The 14153-nt window shown below is 30.7% G+C and overlaps 2 long non-coding RNA genes across 3 annotated transcripts; one reads left to right on the forward strand and one right to left on the reverse strand.

Annotated features, from left to right (window-relative positions):
- Positions 1-3338: 3338 nt before the first annotated feature.
- LOC141482657 (uncharacterized) lies at positions 3339-6691 on the reverse strand. Of its 2 annotated transcripts, none has more exons than XR_012465641.1 (2): positions 6459-6691; positions 3339-6342 (listed from the first exon to the last, which is right to left on the reverse strand). It is a non-coding gene; the product is annotated as an uncharacterized lncRNA (long non-coding RNA). The 2 variants fall into 2 exon arrangements; XR_012465642.1 differs by having other exon boundaries at positions 6455-6505.
- Positions 6692-8008: 1317 nt separating this feature from the next.
- On the forward strand, positions 8009-11480 carry LOC141482658 (uncharacterized). Its single transcript, XR_012465643.1, has 2 exons — positions 8009-8507; positions 8974-11480. It is a non-coding gene; the product is annotated as an uncharacterized lncRNA (long non-coding RNA).
- Positions 11481-14153: the final 2673 nt, after the last annotated feature.

Here is a 14153-nt window from a genome sequence, read left to right on the forward strand (position 1 = left end):
TATTAACATTATAGGGAACGAGAAAAACTGAACGATCACGATGAGATTCCCGAATTCACTGTTTGAGCGGGAACCGGGAACGTGTAAAGTAAACCTGTTGTTGTTGCTTGCACTGACTTATTCAAACAATAACAATTCTCACAGTAGAAGCTGGTTTGAAATATTGCAATTGATATTTGAAAAATTTAAACAATTTGCATTTGTTCTTCCATATACATTACAGAATGGAGATGAGGAAAAAATCAATGTTATGGAATTTTTTCTCAGCAGAAAGTGAAGAAAAGGCCAAATGTAATTTATGTAACCACATTCTTAGTTACAAAACTTCAACTAGTAATTTAAAAAGGCACATGGTGAGACTACACCCGCTGGTAAACGTAGAGATGAATGAAAACCAAGGTCCAAGACTTCAAAAAGTGGTAGCCGAACCACCTAGGACAGAACCGGCTCTCATGGAAGAGACTTTTCATAATTTGCAATCAAAGATTAAATGTGTGAGCCATTCACATATTTATCCTATCACAATCTGGAGCCATTTTGACTCCAAAGTTAGTGGACTACAACCAGCAGGAACTTCTACTTCTAGAGCGATAATCGAGGTTCAACGATATTTAGAAGATGGTCTTCTAGAGAGAAATAAAGACCCGTTAATATGGTGGAAAGAACATGCATATAACTACCCATATTTATCACAAGTAGTTGTCGAAAAATTTGGTTCAGTGGCGACATCTGTTCCAAGTGAAAGAATTTTTTCAAAAACAGGGCAGATTCTTTCTGATAGACGAGCACGTTTAAGTTCTGAAAAAGTTCAAAAACTTGTTTTTCTCAATGTAAATTGAATCTTGACATTTTGCAAATCGCAAGAGAAACATTTGATCTCATTTTATTACCAAAGTTTTTTTTACTATACACTGAATATTGTTTTATTTTATTTTTGTTATTTTCCGAATTTATAAGAGTAAAGTTTATTTTCAGTTGAAAAAATGTTTTATTTAAAATATAATTTCAAATAAAAATTCAATAGGAGTCACCTTCATAACGGCTAGGCAGAAATGTTACTGTGATTACAGTGAGCTTTTGATCGTAGCGATAAAGCAAATGAAACTGGAAACTGGTAATCAATGGTTCCTACTCCGACTCTGACGAAATACACGATCACGATCATCATGCACGTTCGTCCCCAGTCGTTTCGAGTCGGAGTCGGAACTGTGACTGAAAATCACGTCAACTTTTAGTTCGTCGGAACTGGTCACTCCCGTGACAAGTTAGTCACTGTGACAAAATCACAGGTCGGCCAATCACAACACATCTCTACAATGTGGAAATAGCGCCATCTTTATGATTTAATTCAAATATAGTCTGTATCATGAAGAAAACTTTATAAAATGCAGTCAAATATCGGTAGGTATGCCAATAACAGGATCAGTGCAAACTATTGGGGTCTTTACCCTATTTTTAGTATTTTCATATGAAATATTTCACCTATACCTTATTCTAACGTTTCCTACAGATCAACCAATTTAACGTTTTTAAATTGTGCAAGGGGCCAATTTTCTATAGCTTTTGTATTCTATCACGGCTTTTACACAAAATGCGCGATTTACGGTACTCTCTTGGTTTTCCTAAAATGAGTTTCAACGCACGTACTTTATCCCAAGATATAACATATATTTTTTCAAAGGAAAACCCAATTTACAATTTCAAACATACCTACATTTTTATATTTAATAAATATCTAAACAAATTCATAGGGTATTGCTGTACTATCATTTAATTTAGACCATTGTAATTCAAACAATTGCTTTTTAAAAGATTATATATAATACCGTTCCAAATATGCCTATGCCTCAGTGATATTCATTTGCAAGTCTTAGTATTCTGTTCATCAGAGCACTAGTGTAATATATGGCTGTGGGAAAAGGTTATATATTTCTAGTTAGTTTTATAGAAATACAACTTTCCTAAAAGTTCAGAATACTTACTGGGAAAAATATGTGAAGAATCTAGAGTTCAAGATGAGTTTTCATCTTTCAAGAGATTGAAGATTTAAATTGAAAAGGTTAAATTTTTAGGAGGTATTAGTTTTTCAAAAAACACCCTTTTTGATTAAATTCAAAGGGTTATATTTTTAGGGCAGATTAATTTTTTGGGAAAGGAAGGTTTTGGCTTTCTACTTCCCATCTTCATACAAAAAATATGGGAATCTTCCACAAAAAAAGTCAATTCCAAAATAAACTCTACAAATATGTGTAGATCATGCAAAAAAGTTACTTTCAGACACAAACTGGAAAAAATATCCCATAAGAGAGTTTATTTTAGAATGATTTGCTTTTTTCCTTTCTTTGTCAGTTTCCCACATTTTTTTACCTAAAGATGGAGAAGTAGAAAGCCAAATCCTTTTTTATACTCTCTACTTGTATGTTGTTCAACAAAAAATGTGAGAAACTTTGAAATAAGGAAGACAGAAAATAACTACAATCAAAATCTGTTTATAAAAATATATAAATCATACACCGAAGTTTTAGATGCAAACTTGAGAAAAAAAAATAGTTATGCCAATATTTCAATAAGTGCCAAATTTGAATCTTTTAAATGATCTACCTGGTAAATTTATTCTGAACAGTTTCGATTTTTTTCAATCGAATAGAAATACTATGACCATCAAACTTTGGAAATGTATTCGAGAAGAGAGTTGTTTTTGATACACCAACAATAAAACAAGATCGATTGTTGATTAGAGAACTTGAGCATCTTCAAGATTTGTCATCTAAAATCCATTCAGCTTAATATTAAATGAAACATTAAACATTCTGCTGAAGACGAACATTTTGATAGTATGTCTATCATTTATTTGTGAAATCGACTGGTTTCCACATCCTGTCGTGAAAGATTCATGTATATCTGATAGTTTAATTACTTCTTTGATATATCAAGTTTTTACGAATATTCCATCCATAACATGAGCCTCTAAGCGTGTAGTTTTCATAATAAAGTCTTTAGTGTTTTTGGGCGTTATTAGTCCAAAAACAATAATGGAATTATGGTTCTTATAATGCAAATATTGCTTACGCCTTGGATGAGTTTTTTCAATATTCCTACAAGTTTATATAAGTCATACAACATATTAACTAATTTTTTCAACAACTACACTTTCAGTTGATTGGATGCGAAAGGAAATCACTCGTATTACTCTTAATCAACTTTTTTCGTTTTTAAATTTTACTTTTGGTGAAATAATTATCTTTATTGTGAAAGTAAAAATGCTATTCGGATTTGGATATGTCTAAGTTTACTTTTTCAATATATTTTATAGCAACACACACAATAATGAAAATTGCTAACTGTTAAATATTATTTTATTCAAATTTTTTTTGTACACTACACATGGAAAGTGAATTTTGAACTGTACTGTCTTGAATCTAAAACTATGAAAAATAAAAACAAACTTAAAAAAAGGTAAAAATTGTTAGTCTACCAACAAAATTCAAATTAAGGTAAGTACTACCTGAATCTAACAAAAACATTAACAGATTATCTACCATAATAGAGTTGTAAAGTATCTCAGATCTATGTTAAAAACAAATAAAACTTACATATTTCTCACAACAAACTCAAAAAAAGTAAAAATGGTTAATCCAACCAACAAAATTAAAATTCAAGTAAGTACTACGTAAATCTAACAAAAACAGTAACATATTATATACCATAAAAGAGTTGTAAAGTATTTCAGATCTATGTTAAAATAAAAAAAACTTATATCTGTCACAACAAACTTAAATAAAGTAAAAATGGTGTCTATCAACAAAATTGAAATTAAGGTAAGTACTACTTAAATCTAATAAAAACAGTAACATATTACTTACCACAACAGAGTTATGAAGTATATCGGATCTATGTTAAAAATAAAAATATTTTCTAAAACAAACTTCAAAAAGTAAAAAATGTTTAGTTTATCAACAAAATTGAAATTAAGGTAAGAACTACATATATCTAACAGAAACAGTAACATATTATCTACCATAATAGAGTTGTGACGCATTTCAGATCTATGTTGAAAATAGAAATAAAACTTTTGTTTCTCAAAACAAACTTAAAAAAAATAAAAACGGTTAGTCTACCAACAAAGTTACAAATAAGGTAAGTACTACTTAAATCTAACAAAATCAATAACATATTATCTACCACAATAAAGTTGTGAAGTATTTCAGATCAAAATTAAAAATTGAAATAAAACTTACATATTTTTCATAACAAACTTAAAAAAAGTAAAAATGGTTAGTCTATCAACAAAATTAAAACTAAAGTAAGTACTACTTGAATCTAACAAAATCGGTAACAGATTATCTACCATAATAAAGTTGTAAAGTGAAATGAATCTAGTAATAATTTTCTGTAACTATATTTCTTTCACAGGCCCCAAGTAAACCCTAAAACAAATTTCCATTAGTATCAAATATAGATAAATCTAACTTCATATATGTATTATATGGAGTTAGCAAAACACGTTAATGGCTCATTGACATTAGTATCGTATTATTGGGAAGTATCGCTACAGTACTAAATATTTTTCAAATTCAGAAAGTATAGAAAAAAATCAAAAACTATTTTTTTGTACATAACCTGCAAAAATAAAAACAAAAGTTTCCAAATCATGTTCTGACAAATAGCACAGGAAAACTGATAAACACAACATTTTACCTGCTTTTGAGAGTTCTAGTGAAATTCCCTTATAGTTATCAGTATCCTCGGGCCATTACAGGTTACTAATATTTGAATTATTTCCTCAGCCCTATACAGTGAAAGTAGAAATTATTTATTTCAAAATGTGAGAAATCATAACTAATGCATTATAGTGAGGACATTTCAGATTTTGCAAAAACAAAAATATTCAATTTTTTCAAAAGCAGAAAACTTTCACTAGCATAATAGGTAACACACCAGTATATTATGTTATTTTCTGAAAAAAGTTCCTAAAATTTGTAGTGTTCCTATTTCTGATTTACTCGAAAAGTAAAAATTATTTTTACTTTTCGAGATGGACTGATGAATATAAATCAACTACAAATTATGGATAGGTACATAAATGTCAACACTCTTAACAATATATAAGTAGATTTTATTCTTGAAAATCCGAAATGTGGAATATACTTCCACCATACCTGCTGATCCTAAGGTTATCAATATTACTGTGCATTGTAGGAACAATTGTCTTCATGTCTTGAAAGCATGTGTAACTTTCCAACAAAGACACATCCCTTATTATCATTTTTGCATGGAATATTTACATTCTCTGCCATAGATTCAAGGGCATAATTTCTGGCACAACCAATAGGTGCTTGGCATGATGGGCAAAGGGTCACTTTGGATTTGCATTCGTTACAGAGAAGATGACCAATTTCACATGAATAAATTTCCTTTGTCATATATTTTGTGCATATTGGGCATTCAAGGGTTTTTTTAATGTGTTCGTTATTATCAGCAGCTTCCAGTTCTTCTGGAAATAACTCCTGGTTAGTTGTGGGGGTTACTTTCAAAGTAACTAATATGTGATTTCCAACTATTGAACTAACATTTTTCCAATTGAAATTGATTATATGTTTTTTGTTTCTATTATCACTGTCATCTGTAATATTTTTGGCATATGGATGAATCCTCAAAGCACATTGTTTCTTCAAACATTTAAAACAGCTTTCTCGTTCATGATATTCATTGATGGATATATTTTCATACGAGAGAGAAATAGATGGTTTAACAAAACTGCTGAACCTCAAATGATAATGAAAATTGTTATTAATGGATTGTAATGATGTAGCACAAATTTGGTCTTCAGAGAATAAAATAAGAAACTGTAAACTATGGACAATTAGTAAACACACTTGTGTTGAAACTGTATTGATCATCTCCACAACTATTTTCTCGTAATATATATTTTTCTTATGCATCATCTGCATGTGACTTTTGAAGTGACTAATTTCGATATGTTCTTCACAATCTTCATAGTAAACAGGGCATTTGAATCTTCTGTGAGGGCATCTTTTTTCATGTGAATCCACTTCTCTCCATGGAATATTTTCTTGGCAGTTTTCATGAATACAAGAAAATTGTAAATGCTTGGCCACATTCTCAAAAATTGTGTTTCTTGTAGCTACCCTGCATTTGATGTGTTTACATCTTCCACACTGTTGTCCTGTACCACCACTACCATCATCAGAAACCGTCATTACTGGTGGAATTGACAACCAACCACCACAAAAAGTGCACTTGTGAGATGTAAGTTGTTTAAGAACTATGTCGGTTGTATTATCTTCCATTTTCTGGTAATTTGTTTCCTTTAATAGGTATCTAAAAATGGAAGCTCGCTAAGTAAATTGCTGACATATCCCTTGGTTGAGGTGATTATCAAATATCAATAATATTGAAACACAAGTTTATGGATTTTAAACATAATACCTACTTACTTATAAAAGTAACTGTACTTGGGCGTATGTGAAATACTCAAATACTGGACATTCCAGTGTTGCCGGTAGCCAACATCAATTTCCACTAGCAGTTAATTTCTACTAGCGATTAGAAACAGCAGCCTTTTCGAATGGGCAAATCTAGTTACAGAATGACAGAATGATTAACAATCATTAAATCCACATTTACATCGATGTAGACTGTTCAGGAATATATCATAATCTTAACATGTAAAATGAAGTCTTCTGAATGCTGTAATTAGATGTCAAAATCTTTCTTAAAAAAGATATCCGGTTCAATAAAGACATATTATTAGATTTTCGGTTCCCAATGGGGTTTCATAACTCCATGAAAGATGGGTTGAACCGTAAATGAAGATATAATGGTATCTTCCAGAGACACGATAGTGAAACAAGCCGTAACGACAATTCATTGAAGTTTCTTTCAATCGGTAATCGGGGGGTAATCGGGGCTTCTGTGAACTGAGTGGGGCCCATACTCCGGTCACTCATTATTCCTTTCGGATAATCCTAGGGTATCGTTTCTGATCATCCGAAAGGATGACGATACTGCATATCGAACTACTACTGTTTACTGATTTTAGGGGAGTGGAGGTGGTCACAAGGAGAAGTACAATTACGAACTTTTCATATTCCCATGACTATGTGATGATGTTAAAAACATTTTTATTTATATATATATATATATATATATATATATATATATATATATATATATATATATATATATATATATATATATATATATATATATCGTAATCAAATAAATATATCTATCTATCTATAACTAAAACACTTAAAACTTGAAATTGATGATAGGCTGAATACAAATTTGAAATTCCGAATCGTGAAATGTCAATGTCTTGACATTACGTGATACTTCACGATCCGATCAATTTCCGTAAGCAAACAATGACCACATTTACACAAGTATATAACATCCATTGTTCTGGTATCCACTATCTACCTCCATCATTGAACCCGTTTCCTAACGGCCATCGTTGCCAACTAAACTCATTGGAATAACTGTCAGAAGTACGAGTTTATTTCCTACGGAATTAAAAACTTGGATGAAATATATTTTTTTTGGAGGTTATTGATTTTCTAGTCTCTGTTCTAGTACCATTTGAATTGATGATAAACATGCGTTTGCAATTCTCCACAAACCATTTTAACCCTGCGTTACACGCAAAGTGAGCGCGGCGATCACTTTTTTCTAAAATATGCGATAACTCAGACAATTTGGCAACAATGTGCGTATCCTAGAAACTAAGATTCCTAGAAACCCTGGTGTTGGCAACGCTAAGATTTTGTTTTGAACTTTTTGAAGGAACCACCTGTTGCTTTTAACGATACATCTGTGAGATACCTACGAGAGTTTTCCCAAGATGGCGCTACTCTGAATTGTTCGAGTCCCCGCTGAGTCAGTCAAATTAATTATTACCTGTCATTGTCAAAAAGAATTTTCAACTTTTGGTATTTTGAAATTGATATTTTTTGTCATCCCAATCTTTACATTGTTCGTATTTTTTATTATAGTTTTCGTTCGTTAGTTCTCAGTTATTTTAGTTTGGTTACATTTTTCAGTAGTAATAAGGAATAGTTTTATATAGTGTATAAGGATACTTTTTGTAAAATGGGACAATTCTGTATTTTGTGTGGACAGTGTAAAAATTCGAGTAATCATCTGTATTCAGTGCCAAAGTTAAATGAAACATTTTATGATTACTGTCAATCCACCAAGGATAAACTATGTTTGTATCAGCCTACACCAAAAACAAACTTCATATTTTGAATAATCCTTCACCCATTCAAATACACTGTCTGCTACTAGAGTGTCATTACTTTCTTAATCATAATATCAAATTGAAAATAAACATTCACTTATGCTTTTTTCATTTTTTTTCAAATACAACTCAATACCTAGTTGCAAGAAAAGTCTACTCATAAGAGTCATAGATACACTTACAGATGAATTTTACAGTATGCAGATAGATTTATTGCATTTCTACAGAATTATTATGAGAAGTAAGTAAGTTTACACTTACATAAAATTTTACATTCATTTAAAATATCATGAAATGAATATCAGCATAAAATTTAAAACAAATAAAAAATAAAATCTATATCAACAATTATTAAATCATAGATTAAGTTTGAAAATCACTGACTGAGTAGGGCTCCATTCAAACAAATAGTTCCCCAATCCTAACAGAATGTTGTGTATTTTTGAAATCCTGTGGAAAATTATTGTAGAACTCGAGGGTGCTGTTGTACTGTGGACTTCTATAAAAAAAATTTATTGGGTGGTTAAATGACTACTCATGTATGATGAGAAACCTAATGTTCTCTTAAATATATACTTGTAGTATTTGTTAGCATATAGAATTCCAAGCAACCAAACAGTATGCTCTTATAACTTTACTTGTTCTCAATTGGTGATTTGAATGGTTTTATTTGTGCATTGTATCTGACCAAAATCTGTAATTTATAGGATGAAAACAAGAGGAAAGAGTGGATGGATGCTGTCAGGAAATATCTGCCTGATGGTGCTTTCATTTGCTCAAAGCATTTTCCCATCCATTTCATTGGTGAGAAAAAGCTTTTGAAGGGTGTCAAAACATCATGCATGCGAGTAGTCAGTTTCTACAGCACTACCTATAAATCCTATCAAAAATTTGTATATTTTTTCAAGGTGCACTTATAGAAAAGTACTTAATTGTACGAATTTCAAGAAAACATGCACCATTTCCAGAATCAGTTTTCTAATAATTTCTGTAGTTGGAAAGTATCCGTTGAATAAGGTATCAAAGGTAAATGTGATCACATACAAATCAAGAGAGAACACTTGGTGTTATCAAAATGATACATATCAAATTATTCATATATGAAATGATAAATAATCTCTTCTAGCTTTACCTATCTACAAAAAAAAAGTTCTTTTCAACCGGCTGTTCTCTAACGGTGACCCTCAGAAGTTCGCAGTTGGAAACAAACACTCTTTGCCATTCATTTCTCTTGAATATAAAAGATTCTTGTTTTCGTTTCAACTGAAGCATATCAATGTACTTTTACATTTTTCACATAAGGCTCATTACGGACTTTAAAGAAAGTTATTGATAACATAATATGAGAAGAGATATTTATGAAACCATTATTTAATTGAATCATCTTGAAAAATGGATATGTCACAAATTGTCCGAATGTATGGAGTTAAGTTAAGTATAAGTTCAATATTTTACATCATATTTTCCCTTGATACCTTTCATAAAAATACATCATTATTCAATACGAGCTAATAGGTGCTAATATCATTCTATAAATGAAAGGTCATAGTGGAAGAATGGGGTAAAGTTGAAGAACATTTTCTACAAGTGCCTGAATCACAGAAAATTAACTTCATTAACATATTTGTCAATATCTGTGTAAGCGTACTGCTTACACATGGAAATAATAAATACGGTATCATTCGGTATCATACGGTCTCTTCTGAGAACATAATCAAAAAGAGGTGTATCTTTTAGAATCTTTCTTGAGACGGTTATAATGAAATGCCAGTAGGAATTAAAAAAAAAAATAATGGAAAAGTTGTTATCGAACAAAGGGTTATATTTAGGTATACATGCTAAGAATCACACGTTAAAAGGTAAGATTTCGGTAATCCCTGTTCGCACAAGTTTCGACTTCTGAGGGCTGCCGTTCGTAGGGGAACGACAGCTGGTTAACGGAAAAACCAATTTTAACAAATACCATTTTAGTTTTTTGTCCATGTTTATTTACAGGGATCTCAATTTATTCATTTGTATAAACATAGGTGAAACCCAATTTTTGTTTACAATAAATTATATTACAAAGAAAGCTTGTACTGTAACCACTTATAATATTACTATAATTATTATAGACACATTTATGTGTGTATAATGAAGGACAATTAAAGTAATGAAAAACATTTACATTAGCAAAGAGTGAGATTCTTAAAAATATTTTCATCATCACAGATGAAATTGATTTTATCAAAGTAGTTATTTTCAAGTCTCAACATTTTAGATGTTGGAGATGGAGAATGATACCCATAGTTAGTTGAGTGATATGGTGTGATAAATAGCTTTATTTGTCTAATGGACCTCCGTGGAACGTTGAAAGTTATAGGGGAGAGAATTTCTGGACAATCAATGAAACCAGATATAATTTTGAATAGATAAACTAATGATTTAGTGTAACTTCGATACTGAAATCTGCATGAAATATTTCTAAAATCGAATTGAATGCATTAACTCATCGTGCCTAATTTCGTAATAGTTAGTTTCCTGGCTTTGCCTGTTCATTTTTGGTAAAAATATTCGACTGCAACTGAGACAGTCATATTCAGTTGTGTTGATGGAAGTAATCTTGAATCTTACAGAATAAAGTTGATACTGAAATTAGTTTCAATGAATATGTCGTGGAAAGTACTTCGTCAACGCCGCTGAAGGTGACTGTCATAGTTGCAGTCTAAACGTTGGAGTTTACCAAAGAAGACAACAGCAAAACCCGGGAACCAACCAAAATATTGAAGTCAGTCATGAAATCATACTACATGAGCTATTGAAAATTATTGATGAAGGATGCTGAAATTTTCCCAGATTCAAAGATTGATTTTCATTTTTTTATATCTGGTTTTTATTTTTCAGTTTGCAGTTGGATTATCCAGTGGAAAAAACTCACTTTGAAACATGAACAACCGAAATAATTGAACCCTATGTTTAGTTCTGTGATCAGTTTTTTCAAAGAATATTTGATAAAGCTTATACCAAATATCTGATAAGGATTGTGTCATTATTCATATAGTTTGATTAATTTAATTAAATATCATGTATTGATCCAAAGGGTAAAACATGTTTTAGACAAGTAAATTGATGGATATACGTGGTAGAAGATCGTCATGAAAAATTTAGATTTTAGACAAGTTCTATTGTGAAATTGATGTGATAGTCATTTTTATAATAAAAATACGTATTTTGATATTTTTTTTTCATTTTTCAGTGAAACTGCTCCTGAACTTCCACTAAACGTTTTTCCTGGTCCATTCTGTAGTATTCCACCCGATTCACCAGACTCCATTGGTAAATTCTAGCAGTATTCAACTAGAGAATATTCCTAACCCCATCGAAACCAATAAAAACCTTTTTTCTTTAATCAAGAATGATAAAATTTTCATTTATCTTCCTCTTTACTGGAGTTTTCATAAGTTAGAGAATAAAATTGTATTTTCTAAAGTGGCACTTGGAGAAAACGATATGCCTTACTTAGAGAGATCAGTAGTTCTTACTGCTGATACCATACAAGCTCGAGCAATGCATAGAATTGTTGATATCATGGAATCTGTAACCACCGTAGACAATCTAGAGGATTACTTGAGAAGACTAAATGAGGAACAAATTTACAACACTCAGAGTACATCTTGTAAAGTTTTGATTCCCATCAATAAAAACAAATGTATTTATTGCTCTAAATTCAACTACAATAACAAAGTGAAAGAGGCGAAGAAAAAAAAGTGCACTATACAAAAAAAAATAAAATCAAACAACAACTGGAATCTATTGTGGTGAATATTAAAAAACAGCTGATAGACTCGAAAAAAATTGATAATTTCATCAAAAATCTGCCTGTAACACAGCAACAAATGATAAAAACTTATTGTAAGGCGAGTCAATGTAAAAAAAACAGGAAAACGGTATACTCTTGACTGGATATATTCCTGTATATTGATGAAAATTAAAAGCACAAAATTGAATAACCACATGAGGGAAAATAAAATTCTACCATTACCATCCCCAAGTACACTTTCAAGGTGAGTGAAGATCTCCATTTGAAGAAATTGGGATGTAGCATACTCTCATTTTCAATTAAATTTCATTTGAAGTTATGAGACTAATCTAATTTATACTGTTCAAGTATCACACAATTATAGTATTTTTTTAATTTCTAAACACCAATAAAACTTAATATACAGAGTAATATTATTCGTAGTTATTTTAAGAAATATTTGTAATCTATAAACTTGAAAAAATTCTAATAATCTTCAGATCTTTACTAAGATTCCTTTTCATCAAACTGTTCATCATTTCTCATGTTTCAGTTTTTCTATATTTCTAAATTATTTAATCGATAATTAGTTGGGTATTATTTATCATCACCCTTTAATTTAAAAAAAAAGGAATTTTAATATTTTCTGAAGATGTGTTTATCACAAATATGAGTTTCAAGTTGACGGTATGGAAATGAAAAGCAATGTGTAAGAAATAAGTACGCTATGATATAATAATAAAATATATTGAAATATTCCAGTATCATTTGCATCGTATACTTAGTTTGGCAAGTTATACAGGGCGTTGCAATATTTCAAGGGCTTATTCCTAGGATCAAAATAAGACTTTTTTCCCATAAACCTGTGTCCTAATATCAACTTCCTACAACCTACAGGCATTGCATGTTGCGCGATTGATGATCTATTTATTGAATATAGGATAAAAAAAGTAACTCTTGTCTAGTTTCCACTAGTAAACTGTAAAGTAGTATGATAAAGTTGTTGTATATACATTAATACAGTCATTTTGCCTTCAGGTCTTCATCAACCTACATAGAGAGCATAATGGCTGTATTATTATATATATGAGATCTCATTTGTCATACTAAGTTACAGTACTCGATAATGGTTTAATAAACCGAGACCGGTCGTCACAAATAAAAAGTCATGAGGCCACTTAGTATTTTAGTTTGTTACTTGAATATTCTCCTTTCATTTAGCGTCGCTTTTCTGGAAAACAGTTAGCTAATTCAAAACAGACAAGGAGTAAAAATTTCAGATTTTTTCATGGCTAACCTGATGGTAATGTTTGAGTTAGATTTTTTTTGGCCATAAATCTTGCAGGCAATCCTCATTCATCCTTTTGAATTCAAAATTTATGTTTTTTTTTTCGCGTTTGTTTTGTTTATGGGAAATTCATTCATATTTTCAACCTAGGAATACACCCTTGAAATATTTGTCTTGAATTTTGAAACACCCTGTTTATCTCACATTCATATAGCCAATATCAACTCAACTTAACAATATAATTTAGATTTATTGAGCTATAAACATTTGCTCATAAGATATTTCATCTGATCTGATTGATATTAAAAAAAACCTGATAAAGTACAAGTATAAATTTTAACTTAATGCATTGGAGGATCTAGATTCATTCTTGATATATTTGGACTTATGGAAACAATGTTCCCCTACAGAGTTCTTTTTATCAGATTCTACTTATGAAGGGTTTTGCGCACCTATTTCATCCTATTTATCCATCCAATCTTGGTTTCAAATACTTGATGACATCTAGATTAAACCAAGATCATTTGGAGGTGATACTGTTCACATATCCATAACATAACTTTGTTGTTATCATTTTCAGCAATTTTTTGGGATGATGAGAGCTGCAGGTGGATGCAATACTCATCGCGAGTCAATTCAAGTTGGAAAAATATTCCGCCTGATGTCCCTCTATTCTCTGATAAAACCGCCCAGGGGAAGTAATATTAGTGAAGGAGAAATATTCAATATTGAAATAGAAAAAAATATCTCCGAAATTGAAGAGGATTTCTCGGATATTGATGAAGCTTTTGCTTATTTCTGTGGATATGTCGCAAAAAAAA

Source organism: Leptinotarsa decemlineata, unplaced genomic scaffold, assembly GCF_025532065.1.
Source record: "Leptinotarsa decemlineata unplaced genomic scaffold, Ldec_3_MD MMD2_tig00001719_RagTag_RagTag, whole genome shotgun sequence".
In the NCBI taxonomy this organism is placed as follows: domain Eukaryota; kingdom Metazoa; phylum Arthropoda; class Insecta; order Coleoptera; family Chrysomelidae; genus Leptinotarsa; species Leptinotarsa decemlineata.